Below are 13,296 nucleotides of genomic sequence, written 5' to 3' on the forward strand. Positions count from 1 at the left end.
ATAACTAAACTTTGTAACTGAGGATGCTGCCTACCTTGGGGAGTTTTGAAGGGATAGCTGCTTAAGGATTAACTAATAAAATCAGCGTTATGTTAGTTTGTTTCCATCTCTTAAAATTAATGGTGATTTATAAGCAAAAAAAAAAAAACTCAAAACAAAACAAAAAATCCATAAATCCCAGAGGTATAAGGTGACCGGGAAAAAGAGAAGAGGTTAAAAAAGAAGGTATTCAAAAAGGCCTATGTGATTATTTTTAAATGTCCACAAATTCCTTTATATTCCTTACTTCAAAAGTGGAGCCAAATTTTCCTCCTATGAATAATCTGAACCTAATGACTCATTTCTAACAAATAAAATAAATTTTTCCACTAGTCATGTATGGATCTAAGAGTTGGACCATAAAGAAGGCTGAGCACTGAAGAACTGATGCTTTCGAGTTGTGATGCTGAAGAAGACTCTTGAGAGTCCCTTGGACAGCAAGGAGATCAAACCAGTTAATCCTAAAGGAAATCAACCCTGAATAGTCATTGGAAGGACTGATGCTGAAGCTGAAGTTCTGATACTTTGGCCACCTGATGCGAAGAGCTGGCTCTTCCCAGCACCTGATGCTGGGAAGGATTGAGGGCAGGAGGAGAAGAGGCGACAGAGGATGAGATGGTTGGATGGCATCATTGACTCAATGGACATGAGTTTGAGCAAACTTAGGGAGATGATGAAGGACAGGGAAGCCTGGTGTGCTGCAGTTCATGGGGTCACAGAGTCAGTTACGACTTAGTGACTGAACAATTACAACAAAAATAAATCAGAAGTAATGATGTTTGACTTTGGAGACAAGGTCATAAAAGGTACCACAGCTTCCTGCTTTCTCTATAGGATCACTCACTCAGCAGAAACCAGCTGTTATGTCATGGATTCAGGCTCATAGAGGTGAAAGTAAGGCCTCCAACCAACAGTCAGAGAGGACCTGGTGTCTCATGCAAACAGCCATGCGAGTGTGGAAGTGGATCCTCCAGCCCTGGGAAAGCCTGCAGCCCGTGGCTGACCTCTGGTCTGAGCCAGAGCCACTCAGCTAAATTGCTTTTGAATTCCTGACCCTTAGACTGTGAGATGATTCGTGTTTATTGTTTTAAGCCACTAAATTCTAGGATAGTTTGTAATGCAAAAATAGATAACTGCTACAGCCTCATAAAACCTCTCACCAAGAGGCCTGTCTGGCACTCAGGACTCCCTCACTTCCTTGGCAGGGAAGCCCTAGGCCTGCTGGTGTCAGGTCCTGGGCAGGGGAGAACCCACCATTCCTTTTCTCCTTCAAACTAGCAGGTTTGCCCCTCCTTCCAGGATTTTCCTGATATTGGCAGGTCTAGTTGTCATTGCCATGGCAGCGTTAGGCCCCTCTCTCTGTTTTGGCCTCCATAGTAAGCCCTTGGGAGAGATCAAACATCCATAGGCCAAATAGGTCCCTAACTCTTCTTCATTTGACTTGCATCTTGTTTTGTTTTACTTTACGATGTGAGCTATTCTTTGAAAATTGGAAGGGTACGTTCAATTAACATATGTATTTAGTCTGTCTCCCACAAATTAAAAATAACAGCAAAAGAAATATTGTAAAATTTTTAAGCTACAAAGACCAAAAAAACATGGAGATTAGACAACAGCAGAATAGAGATTTCAACAGAAATCTCCTTAGAGGCAGTTGGAAGTGTGACAATGGACTTTGAGGGAAGGAACCTCAACATGGGGATATATGGAGGATTATTGTGATTAAAAGTGGACCCAAATTTGCCCTGAACACTCTTGGAAAGCTCAGAGTTTCTGAACATGAAACATCATAAGAAGACATGAGGTATAAGGTTGAAAACAGGATAATTGGTTGCATAGCTACATCTGGAGGGGATTCCCTGGTAGCACAGACGGTAAAGATTCTGCCTGCAATGCAGGAGACCTGGGTTCAATCCCTGGGTGGGGAAGATCCCATGGAGAAGGGAATGGCACCCCACTCCAATATTCTTGCCTGGGAAATCCCATGGACAGAAGAGCCTGGCAGGTTACAGTTGATGAGTTGGAGTTCATGCCTTACAAGCATCTAAGCAGTCTGGCAACCAGCACCCCCACCTTGCCAAGTACTTTGGCCTTGGCAGGACACTGGCTTTCTCTTTGGGGAAACTGAATCTGAGAATCTCCAGACTTGGGTACACAAGCCAAATTTGGTGTGGGAGATACTGCGATGTAGGACTGACGGAGGTGCTTTCAATATTTTCCCCTGTAAAATCTCAGTAGCTTCATTTATGATTACCATAACATGCCTGCTGCTCAGTCATATCCAGCTCTTTGCAACACCATGAACTATAGCCCATCAGACTCCTCTTTCCAAGTAGGAGGTAATCTTGAAATAAATAGTTTCATGGAAATAGATAAATCTTGTGGATAATTCTTGAACTAAACTGAATAGTTTCATGGAAATGCCATGGTAATAGGCTGGGATTAAGATTCCCCCTCACAGGAAATGATGCCTCACTGCTTACCTGCCCTATAATATAGAGAAGTATGTGTTAGTCACTCGGTCGTGTCCAGCTCTTTGTGACTCCATGGACTGTAGCCCATGAGGCTGTTCTGTCCATGGAATTCTCCAGGCAAGAATAGTGGAGTGGGTTGCCATTTCTGTCTCCAATAGTATAGAGAAGCCCACTAGTTAACAAGTCTTATCCAATGCATGGAGCTTCCAACTTTCAGTACTCTGCTCCAAAATGTGAAAGCCAGATAAGGATCACCAGTAATTTGAGGAAATGCGGACAGAAAAGTCAGAGACCAAAAAAATAAAAATCAAAACCAACTCACACAAAGAAGAGAGGAATCAGAAGCAAACTTTAAAAATACAATCAATTCAAAACAAGAAAAGATACTACATAAGGCTGCTACAAAAAAATGACCCACAGATTGCTTGGTTTAAACATGGATATTTATTACCTCATCTTTCAGCAGCTAGAAGTCTAAAATCAAGACGTCATCTGGGTTGGTTCTTCCATTGGCTGTGAGGAAGAATATGGTCCATGTCCATCCCCTAGTTTCTGGTGGTTGCCAACAATCCTCGGTATCTCTTGGTTTGTGGTTGCATCACTCCAGTCTCTGCCTCTCCTGGAATATGGCCTTCTTCCATGTGTCTCTCTCTGCATCTTCAGATGGCCTTCTTATAAAGACATAATACATTAAATTTGAGTTCCATCCTACTCCAAAATGACCTCATCTTATTGAATAACTCAGCTAATTACATCTGCAAAGATGATATTGACAAATGAGTTTACATTCTGAGATTCCTGGTAGACCTGAACTGGGTCAGGACAGTATTCAACCCAGGAGAGACACTATACTGAAAGAGCAACAAGAACAAAGGAATAAGCATACCTGGGAATTGAACTCAGACTAGTTAAAGTAAAATGTCAAATAAATATTATATTAGGGTTCACACAGAGAAGCAGAACTACTATGAATATTATGGATTAAGAAATGTTTATAGGAATTTAGACTTTACCCATTGTGGAAAGAGCTAGAAAAGTAGAGGATCCAGGAACAGCCCTAACCAGCCCTCCTAAAGCACAAGCGCAGGTGGACAGACTGGTGATTTCAGCCACGTTGAGCTTCTGGAGTGGGACTGTGAAGGGTTGCTGGGTAAAAGTCCATGGAAACTGCTTATTCATAGCTCCTGCTGCAGAGAGTTTACAGCCAAGCATCTAATGGGGGCCTGGAGTCACCACTGGGCAGCAGAGCTAACATGACGGGAAAGAGCTGGACCAGAGAGGAGAAGACTATGCAAGTGGGCAAGACAAATTGGAATCTGCTGGCACGTTTGCCTATGTCTCACCACTCACCACTTCTAACCACCATGAGCTCCAGTAGTAATAACTACTTTCTGTCTACTTCCCAAGTCTTATACAAACTTCTCTTTGGGTCAGCTAAAACACCGAACCATACAGAGTAGGTGATCTGGGGGAAATACAGTTCGATATTAGCCAAGTTCACACAGTAGGAAATCAACACTGTGGGACAGACAACTCATGGTAGAGGATTCTAGAAAATATAGATCAGATTAACCAAGCTGATATGGTACAAAATGGTATAGAGACAAGGGAACTGTGCAGAAAGCAGAACAAAAAGATAAAGATAAAACAGGAAAATTAAGAAAGCTTGAGATTTAGTCTAAGAGGTCCAATATTCAAGTTATAGAAATTCTTGAAAAAGAGAACAAATAAACCAGAGAAAATGAAATTATTTTTAAAATTAAGAAAATGCCATGGAAATGAAGAGAGCTAGTTTCCAAATTGAAAATTGAAAGGGCTCCTCTGGTAGAAAGTGTAGTGAGTGCAAGAGAGTCAAGATTCATAACTGAATTTTCAGAATATCCTGGGCAAAGATAAGATACTAAAGGTCTATAGGAAAACAAACTACCAGATCACATATTAAAGACTGAGAGTCAAAAATGATAACATTGGATACTCAAAGACAATGGAACAATGCTTTCAATATTCTGAGGACATTTAGCTTGAATTTTCAACCTAGAATTCTATACCTAGCCAAAATATTCAAGAGTATAGATAGAATAAAGGGATTTTTAGATACACAAGGATACAAAAAATTACTTCTCATTCATCCTTTGTGGAAAAGGTACTGGAGTCTGTACTCTAGGAAACCAAAATATGGGCTAAATCAAGAAAACATATTGGAGTATGGCACTTTAAAGTCACAAAGACAAAAAGTTATGTGGAAAGGCTAGGAACTAATTAATACAAATGGGGAGCAGGAACATGGATAGTTCTTCAAAGAAAAAGTGGAATCAGCATATCTAATAATATATGAAAATATAAATTTGATATATAATTTTAATATAAATTTTGATATTATTTTAATATATAAAAATATAAATATAAATAGATATTTGAGGGTTGCTGGAATCTTTAGTGAAAAAATGACCCAAAAAAATCACTTCCCAAAGCTCATAGAAAACCAAAGAAATTAAATCATCAAGCAACATTTAATTTCAAGAAAGACAAAAAATAAAAATTATTTGAAGAAGGAAGTGTAATCAGAGTAAACTGCTTAGCCCACTTGTTTTTATACAGTGATAATGATATAAATTTTGACTACTGATTTAGCCAACAAATAGGACCTAACAGTACTGAGATGATAAGAAAGAGGAAGTAGGAAAGTAAGCTCATATAACTACCATTAAAAAGTTAAAAGTTGATAGATAACATTGAAAATTGGTAAATTAAGAAACAGTGGTGGGAAAGAGTGGGGCAGAGTAGTACTATGTTGTTAATGTAAGTCTTCAATACTGCCAAAAAGTGCCAAAAGTGTTAGTCACTCAGTTGGGTCTGACTCTTTGTGACCCCATGGACTGTCGCCTGCCTGCCAGGCTCCTCTGTCCATGGAATTCTCCAAGCAAGAGTACTGGAATGGTAGCCATGCCTTTCTCCAGGGCATCTTCCCAACCTGGGGATCAAACTCCTGCATTTGGCAGATTCTTTACCATCTGAGCCACCAGGGAACTTTTTTAACATGTATACATATTAACTTGATAAAATATTATAATGAAACATTTATATAAAAATTCATATTTCTGATTTTTCTTTGAAAATATGAAAAGCTGGCATCACAAAGACTGCTTTCCAGAAGACAACAAGTCCTGGAGTTGATGTACCCTTACATTTTCCCTGGCCACCATCTCTCCCACATGTCTGCCTAATTGCTATCCTAATTTAGGACCTGTTGAACCTAGAGTATGAAGACATATCTACATTATTACTGAAAGAGAAGAGAAGAAAAAGTTGTAGAAGAATTGGATAGCCTCAGCAAGTTAGTCCAGGCAGATAACAAGGAAATCCTTGGGCACTGTCAGGAGAGGTAAATATCACTGGTGGAGGCTGGAAAGGAAGACAGCTAAAGAGTAAAAGAGACCTGGAAGGGCTGGGGGGTGAAATGCATCTGAGGAAGAAAGCAAAGTCTGCACCAGAGGGAGCAGATGGAGAATTAAAAAAAAAAAAAAGCAAGGGCCAAGTGTAAGTTCTAGGCTCCAGAACAAGTGTGGAGGAGAGCCCAAGCTTGGCAAAGCAATGTGGTGAAGGATATAGGCTATGATCCAGAGGGGATGCTGAGCATTTGCCCCATAGGCTGCTGTACCAGGGCACAAACCAGGGTAACTTGCTTAGCGACCACGCTGGACAATGATCAATGTATTACGACCCTGGAAGCTACAAAGAAAAAGCAGCCTTTGCTACATTGATCTGATAAATGATCAGCTTTGATTTTTATATAATCTTCATGTATAGATCCCTTTGCTCCTCACTAAGAAGTAGAAAGCAAGGATCTGAGTAGCATCCCAGATGTCTGAAGCATGCAAGGCATCCCCCAGCCTTGAGAGTTACCGGGAAGGAGTGACACTGGGTGGGCTTTGCAGACCAGATGTCCTGGGAGGCCTCGGGAGCATGTCTCAGTCTCTAAAGCTCTCTGGGAGCCAAGGTCTGCTTTAAAGCATCCTCTCCTCCAAAAGTGACACCAAGCCATCATTTTCTGCTCTTGGCAGCAGCACAAACCTTTCACTTAGACCTGATGTACTGTGTGAAAACAGGAGTCTGCAGGCCATTCATTCCCAGCCCTGTCAGCCTGGAGAGCGGCGTCTCCCTCAGGAACCATCAAGAGGAAAGTCATACATTCAGTTCACCACATCGAACCAGGTCCTCAGCCCTGACCTCTCTGAGTGGTTGATTTGGTCCTTCTTCAAGACCAGATTCAAACAGGGTAATGCCATTCCCAGGGGTGACACATGGAGAGATGGGGCCTCATGATCTACAGGCTCTCCTGCCATGTAGGTACAGCAAAAAAGGGACTCACCAAGCTGCAAGGAAGATGGCCTCAACAGCTCTGAGGGCAACACAGGGACACCATCATCCCCTGTGGATCTGGACTGCTGAGTACTTTTGCAGAGTTTGGGGGGGAACACATTGTTCAGTAAATGTTGCAATGCATATTTTTTCCAGATGTGAGGGTGATATGCCTCCAACATCTGCCACCCAATACATATTTGTAATCTTTATGGCACTTTTTGTTTCTAAGTCAGACCTTCCCCATTGGATGGCTAGCCCCTCATGGGCCAGCATCATGTCTTATACTGAGCATATGGTAAGTAAGTAAAAGTTTGTAGAATAAATGGGCCATGCTTACTAATTGATTTATTAAGTGTAGGAAAGGTCAGGGTTTCTGGGGGCGCTGGGGGAGAAACACTTGATGTGCATTCCCATCTAGAGAATCCTGGGATATCAGAGCAGGACTTAGGTTATCATCTCCCCTACCCTTGGCTTCCTGGACAAAATGAGAAAGGGTTTGAAGATGTACCATTTGGATTCCAAAGCTTTGAGATTTGGTTTAAAATTTGAAAATGAAGAAAGACCAATGGAAAGAGGAAAATTGATTGAGCACCTACTGAATATTTTAATACTCTGGGCATTATTGTCCCTACGAAATCTGTATTATTATTTCTGTTTACAGATGAGGAAAGTGAGGCTGAGAGAATAACTTTTCTTTGGTGAAGTAGGCAGAAATGGTGATCTGCACTGACCTCTTCTTGCCAGTGGCAAGCTCACTCTTAGCCTGCCAAAGACACTAGCCAGTAAATTGCACGTTGAAACCACAATAATGAAGAGTGAAAAACAGAAGTACTGATGCCAACCAGTGACATGCTTGGAGAACTTGGGGGAGGGGATAAAGAAGGACTTAGCTATCCTCTTAAGACATTGGTTAAACAGTGCTTTTAAAATGGTCAACTCAAGGCACCTTAAGTTGAAACCACTTGGGTCTATTATCCACACCCTTAACTATATCACAAGATGGCTGTGACCTAGAGGAGCAAAGATTTATAAGCATGCGAACAGATATGCAAAGTGGAATCGCTCAGTTATGTCCTACTCTTTGCGACCCCATGGACTGTAGCCTACCAGGTTCTTCCATTTTCCAGGCAAGAAGACTGGAGTGGGCTGCCATTTCCTTCTCCAGGAGATCTTCCAAAGCTAGGGATTGAACCCGGGTCTCCCACATTGTAAGCAGACGCTTTACTATCTGAGCCACCAGGGAAGTCCCCAAACAGATATGTAAACTCATTGCCAAATGCAAAGGGGCTTCCCAGGTGATGGAATAGTAAAGAATCCGCCTGCCAATGCAAGAGAGACAATGAGTTTGACCCCTGGGTCGGGAAGATCCCATGGAGTAGGAAATGGCAACCCACTCCAGCATTCTTGCCTGGAAAATTCTGTGGACAGAGGAGCCTGGTGGGCTACAGTCCATGGAGTTGCAAAGAGTCAGACATGACCGAGTGACTGAGCATACACCAAATACAAATCTCCTCTCTCTGAGAATATCATTCCTTTCACCTGAACACACAGTTTAGAAGAAATCTGTGCTGCCATTAGGAAGCAAATAGTCTTGCTTGGTTCCTTCACTTGTCTTAATGCTCAACTAAACCACACTTTATCTCCATTTCATATTCAGAAATCTTCCTGAATATTCTCCAAAGAAACATCTAGAGACTGCCTCAAACTTTCAAAGTTGTGACTGTGGAAATTTTATCTTGGCTGTTGGATTTTTCCTAAATTACATTTCCAACTAGAACCACATGTTGCCTACACAGTCTTCACCAAATGTTCACCACTTTACAACTTAAACTACACGCAACCATTCCTCACAAAATAAGTGTGTTTACTTTTTCTGAATCACAAGGATTACACATTGAGGTAAGTAGAGAGCTACAAAGCCCTATTGTAGTGTGGGTGCTCCATACTTGGTCTCAGTCACTCCCTAGCTCTGCATACCAGCGACTGTGATTCAGATTTATATCTCAGGGCAACTAGAAATTCCTCCATTTCATTGGCCTTTCAGGCTACTCTCCTCCTCCACTAATCATTAAACCAGCTAAATCTGATACCTTCAAGGATCTATGTCAGAGGCTACAAACTAGGAGTTCATGGGCTAGGTCCATCTCGCTGACGTATTTTATTTGGCCAACATAGTATATGAAAACATTGGCTTGGTTACCAGCACATAAAGAGTTTCCCATAAACTATCTGAATTTCTGACTTCTCCTGGGAACTTGGAGGATCTAGACCTACAGTTGGAGGCATCAATTGGAGGAGTGGGATGGTAGCTACCCATTGAGGTGAGTCATCCTCACCGCTTAGATCCACCGTCCTCATCATTCTCTATTGTCTTAGAGCCAGTCCTCTTCTCTCATTTACCTGGCATGCCTGGCATTGGTGGACTTTTAAGATTTTGACCTCCAATCTATATAGTTTATCTAAAGTTTTTCTGGGTATGACATACATGCTTAAATTGCATTCAGCTAAATTCAAGACCATTTTCTTTTCTCTTTCTACATTCTCTATGTTAGCCCATTTAGTCCCATGGTTTTCAGTGCTTTCTATGTGTTTCTGACATGAATTTATGCTAAAGCCTAGAGATTTACTCTGAACTCCAAACTCATACATGCACTTAACTACTTCACTAAGTCATAGACATTGACTATGTCATAGGCATACCATCTCTACCATATCTAAAGCAGAACTCCTCATCCCTCCTGTCCCTCAAAAACCTATACCATCCATTTTGTACACTTTAATAAATGATGCTAACCCCCATGGGGTTCCCAGGTGGCGCTAGCGGTAAAGAACCCACTTGCCAATGAAGGAAACATAAGAGACAAGAGTCCCTGGGTTGGGAAGATCCTCTGGAGAAGGGCATGGCAACCCACTCCACAACTGTTGTCTGGAGAATTCCACAGACAGAGGAGCCTGGTGGGCTACCATCCAGAGGGTCACAAAGAGTCAGACTCAACTGAAGCGAATTAACCTGCATGCATGCACTAACCCCCATCCAGTTATCCAAACCATGCTGCCGCTGCTAAGTCGATTCAGTAGTGTCCAACTCTGTGCGATCCCTTAGAGGGCAGCCCACCAGGCTCCTCCATCCCTGGGATTCTCCAGGCAAGAACACTGGAGTGGGTTGCCATTTCCTTCTCCAATGCATGAAAGTGAAAAGTGAAAGTGAAGTCGCTCAGTCGTGTCCGACTCTTCTCGACCCCATGGACCACAGCCTACCAGGCTCCTCAGTCCATGGGATTTTCCAGGCAAGAGTACTAGAGTGGGTTGCCATTGCCTTCTCCGTCCAGACCATAAATCTGGGTCATCTTTTATTCTTTCTCCCTTAACCCTCACACATATATACTTCATCAACTCTCCTGTCTCTTCTACCTCCAGATTATATCTCAAATCTCTGTGTTTCTCCCCATGCCCACCATTATTTTGAAAGTCCAAGCCACCATCATCTCTCACCAGTATTATTAGAATAGTACCTTAATATCTTGCTGCTCAAAGTATTATCCACAACCAGCTATACAGATGTCATTTGGGAATTTTTACTCCCTACCTTCTAAAAAAGAATCTAACAAGAATGAAATGCATGAATGCAGAAACAAATGAATAATTAAAAGTTCAAATTTTTAAAATCAATTGTGATGAGTGGCCAGAAAACACCTTTCAAACTCTGGGGGGGAAAAAAGTCTCTTTAGGATACTTAGGTCAAGGACAATGTCCTAATTAGTGTCCATATAAAGGATACTCTTTGGCAAATCTGTTTCCTTTATATTTATGCTTCTTTTTTCACTGATTAAATGAGGTCTGATACTCTGATTTGAGATTGCAATTATTGTTGGTATTCAAAAAGTAAACAAAACAGACAAAAAAGTACCAGAACCACACAGTAACACTGCACATTTGAATTAGTGATAAAGAGCTTTCACATTCATTTCTTCATTTGAGCCTCTAACAACTCTAAGAGGGAGGCAGAGCAGAACTGGTTAGCCTCTTTTTACAATGGGAGAAATTGAGACTCAAGAGACTCAATGATTTGGCACAATTACACAATTTGGAACTGATAAAGCAGTTCTTTAAGTGTAGATTTTTCTAACTCCAGGGCCAAAACGCTCTCCAGCATATCACATTGCCTTCATAAATGTGAACTGCAACTACATCCAGCAAACAGACTATTAGTTGAGCTGCAGAGGAATCATATGTGTAAACAGAGGTACGTCCACATGCTGGTAACCACCCCTTCCCAATATGGATCTTGGCCAACCCTGAGTCCTTGGCTAGGAGAGCTCTGGATAAAGAGGGTCATCTCTCCAAATAGTTTGTGCTATTTGTCTGTTAGATGTAGCAGACAATCATTTTGATGTTCAATCAGTTTCAAATACATTTATTTCAAACAGTTGGCTCCATGACGAACCAAGAAACTGAAGGCAGAGTTTAAATTTGGGCTTCAAAATCTGTTTCCAAGTATTAATTTTGAGTGGAAACAATTTTGGTTGAATTTGGGGATTATAAATATCCCCCAAGAGTCTTTTGGCTCTTGGCCTCCTGTCTCTAAGTTTCGCTCTGGTTTCAACCTAGGGGGTTGTTAGGTTAGAAGTAGACAGCTTTGGCATGTGGTTACTTCAAATGCCTGTAACCGTCCTTAAAACATGAGCTAGAAATGTTGATATTATAAATGACCATTTTTCCAAAATAAGGTTTGCAAGAGTTGAAAGTGCAGTCGGATGCCAGAAAGTCTTCGGAGGAGGATTTCCATTCAGCGAGATCTGGTTACCTATTTCATAACAAAGAAGAAAGAAAAATCTTGGGGCTGCAATTCATACACTTTTGGACCGAAAACAATGGGCTCAGTGGGGACACTGGATTTATAACTCTTTGGAGGCACTAACTCTACCCACCCGTGCAGGAGCCATGGATAATTTTAGACAGCAATGAAAAAAATTCCTGAGATATTAAGGGGCACGAAAAGTCACTTACAGAGGGGTGGTGTTTCACTTGGAATAACTAACACAACAAAAGAAGACATGCCTACAAACCCCTATGGTAATATTATAGCAAGAAGAGGACTGTTTACAGAAAAGTATGTTTTTAAGTCGTTATGACCCTTTATGCCAGGAGTTCATTATATTTATTTATTTGGCAGTGTCAGTTCTTGGTTGCAGCTCTGTGGCATGTGGAATCTTAATTCCCGGAACAGGGATCGAACCTGAATCCCCTGCATTGCAAGACAGATTCTTAACCACTGGACCACCAGAGAAGTCCCTCTAAGCCAAGTTCAAATTCAAGCCCATCGTCATGGAAATATTATCACTGAAAGCCACAATTGTTGCACTTTCCTTTAGAGTATGCTGTGCTTTCATGGCCTGTCTGTGGACATAAACTTGACCAATGTCTGTAAGGAAATAACCCCATTTCTGTTGTGTGCATATGTGCTCGGTCATTTCCAATTCCTAGTGACTCCATGGACTATAACCCCACCAAGTTCCTCTGTCCATGGGATTTCCCAGGCAAGAGTATTGCAGTGGGTTACCACTTCCTCTTCCAGGGGAACTTCTCGACCCAGGGATCAAACCCATGTCTTCTGCTTGGCAGATGGATTTTTTTTTACCACTGTGCCACCTGGGATTCCCAATCCTGTTGTGAATAGCCCATAATTTCATGGTCATTGTGTCCTAATCTTACAACATTTTCCTCCTAAGGCCTGCAAGAGCCTCAGCGCTGGATGAAGTGAGAGCTATGTGATCTGTAAGGGGAGGGCATCCTTGAAGTCAGATGCTCAGGATCAGGGTTGGGGGCTGGGGCGGGGGGGCGGTGATGGGGAAAGGAGAGAAAGACAGCAAGCCTCAGGTATAGGTTCTGGTAACTGAGGCTAGAACTGATGGGATTATCAAAGAAAAAGCCAGAACTGGTAAAAGCAGAGGTTAAAACCCAGAGGGCTTAAGCTATCACTTAGTTTAAAAAGAAAGTGAAAATGCAGACAGGAGAGCCAAAGATCAGAAACTGACAGCAATTTAATTGAATTGAAGGTAAGAACAACAGCATAACCACTATAAATTGTTGATTCTGTAGTTGATCTCTGCATATAGAAATAAAATAGAGTTTGTTAGAACAAATTCCCTGGGAAACAGACTCTGAGAAGGCAGTTAGCGTGCAGCAGGCTTATTGAGGAGCAAGAGGAGGGTTGGGAAGATCACCTGGAGAAGGAAATAGCAACCCGCTTCAGTATTCTTGCTTGGGAAATCCCATGGACAGAGGAGCCTTGTGGGCTACAGTCCACGGGGTCACAAAGAGTTGAACACAACTTAGCAGCTGAGCATGCAGGCAACATGACCAGCAGCTGGAGAAATGACTGCTCCCATCCTAAATGGGGATCCGGGTGCAGCTGGGTGAC

This window comes from Cervus canadensis, chromosome 15 (assembly GCF_019320065.1).
Source record: "Cervus canadensis isolate Bull #8, Minnesota chromosome 15, ASM1932006v1, whole genome shotgun sequence".
NCBI lineage: Eukaryota > Metazoa > Chordata > Mammalia > Artiodactyla > Cervidae > Cervus > Cervus canadensis.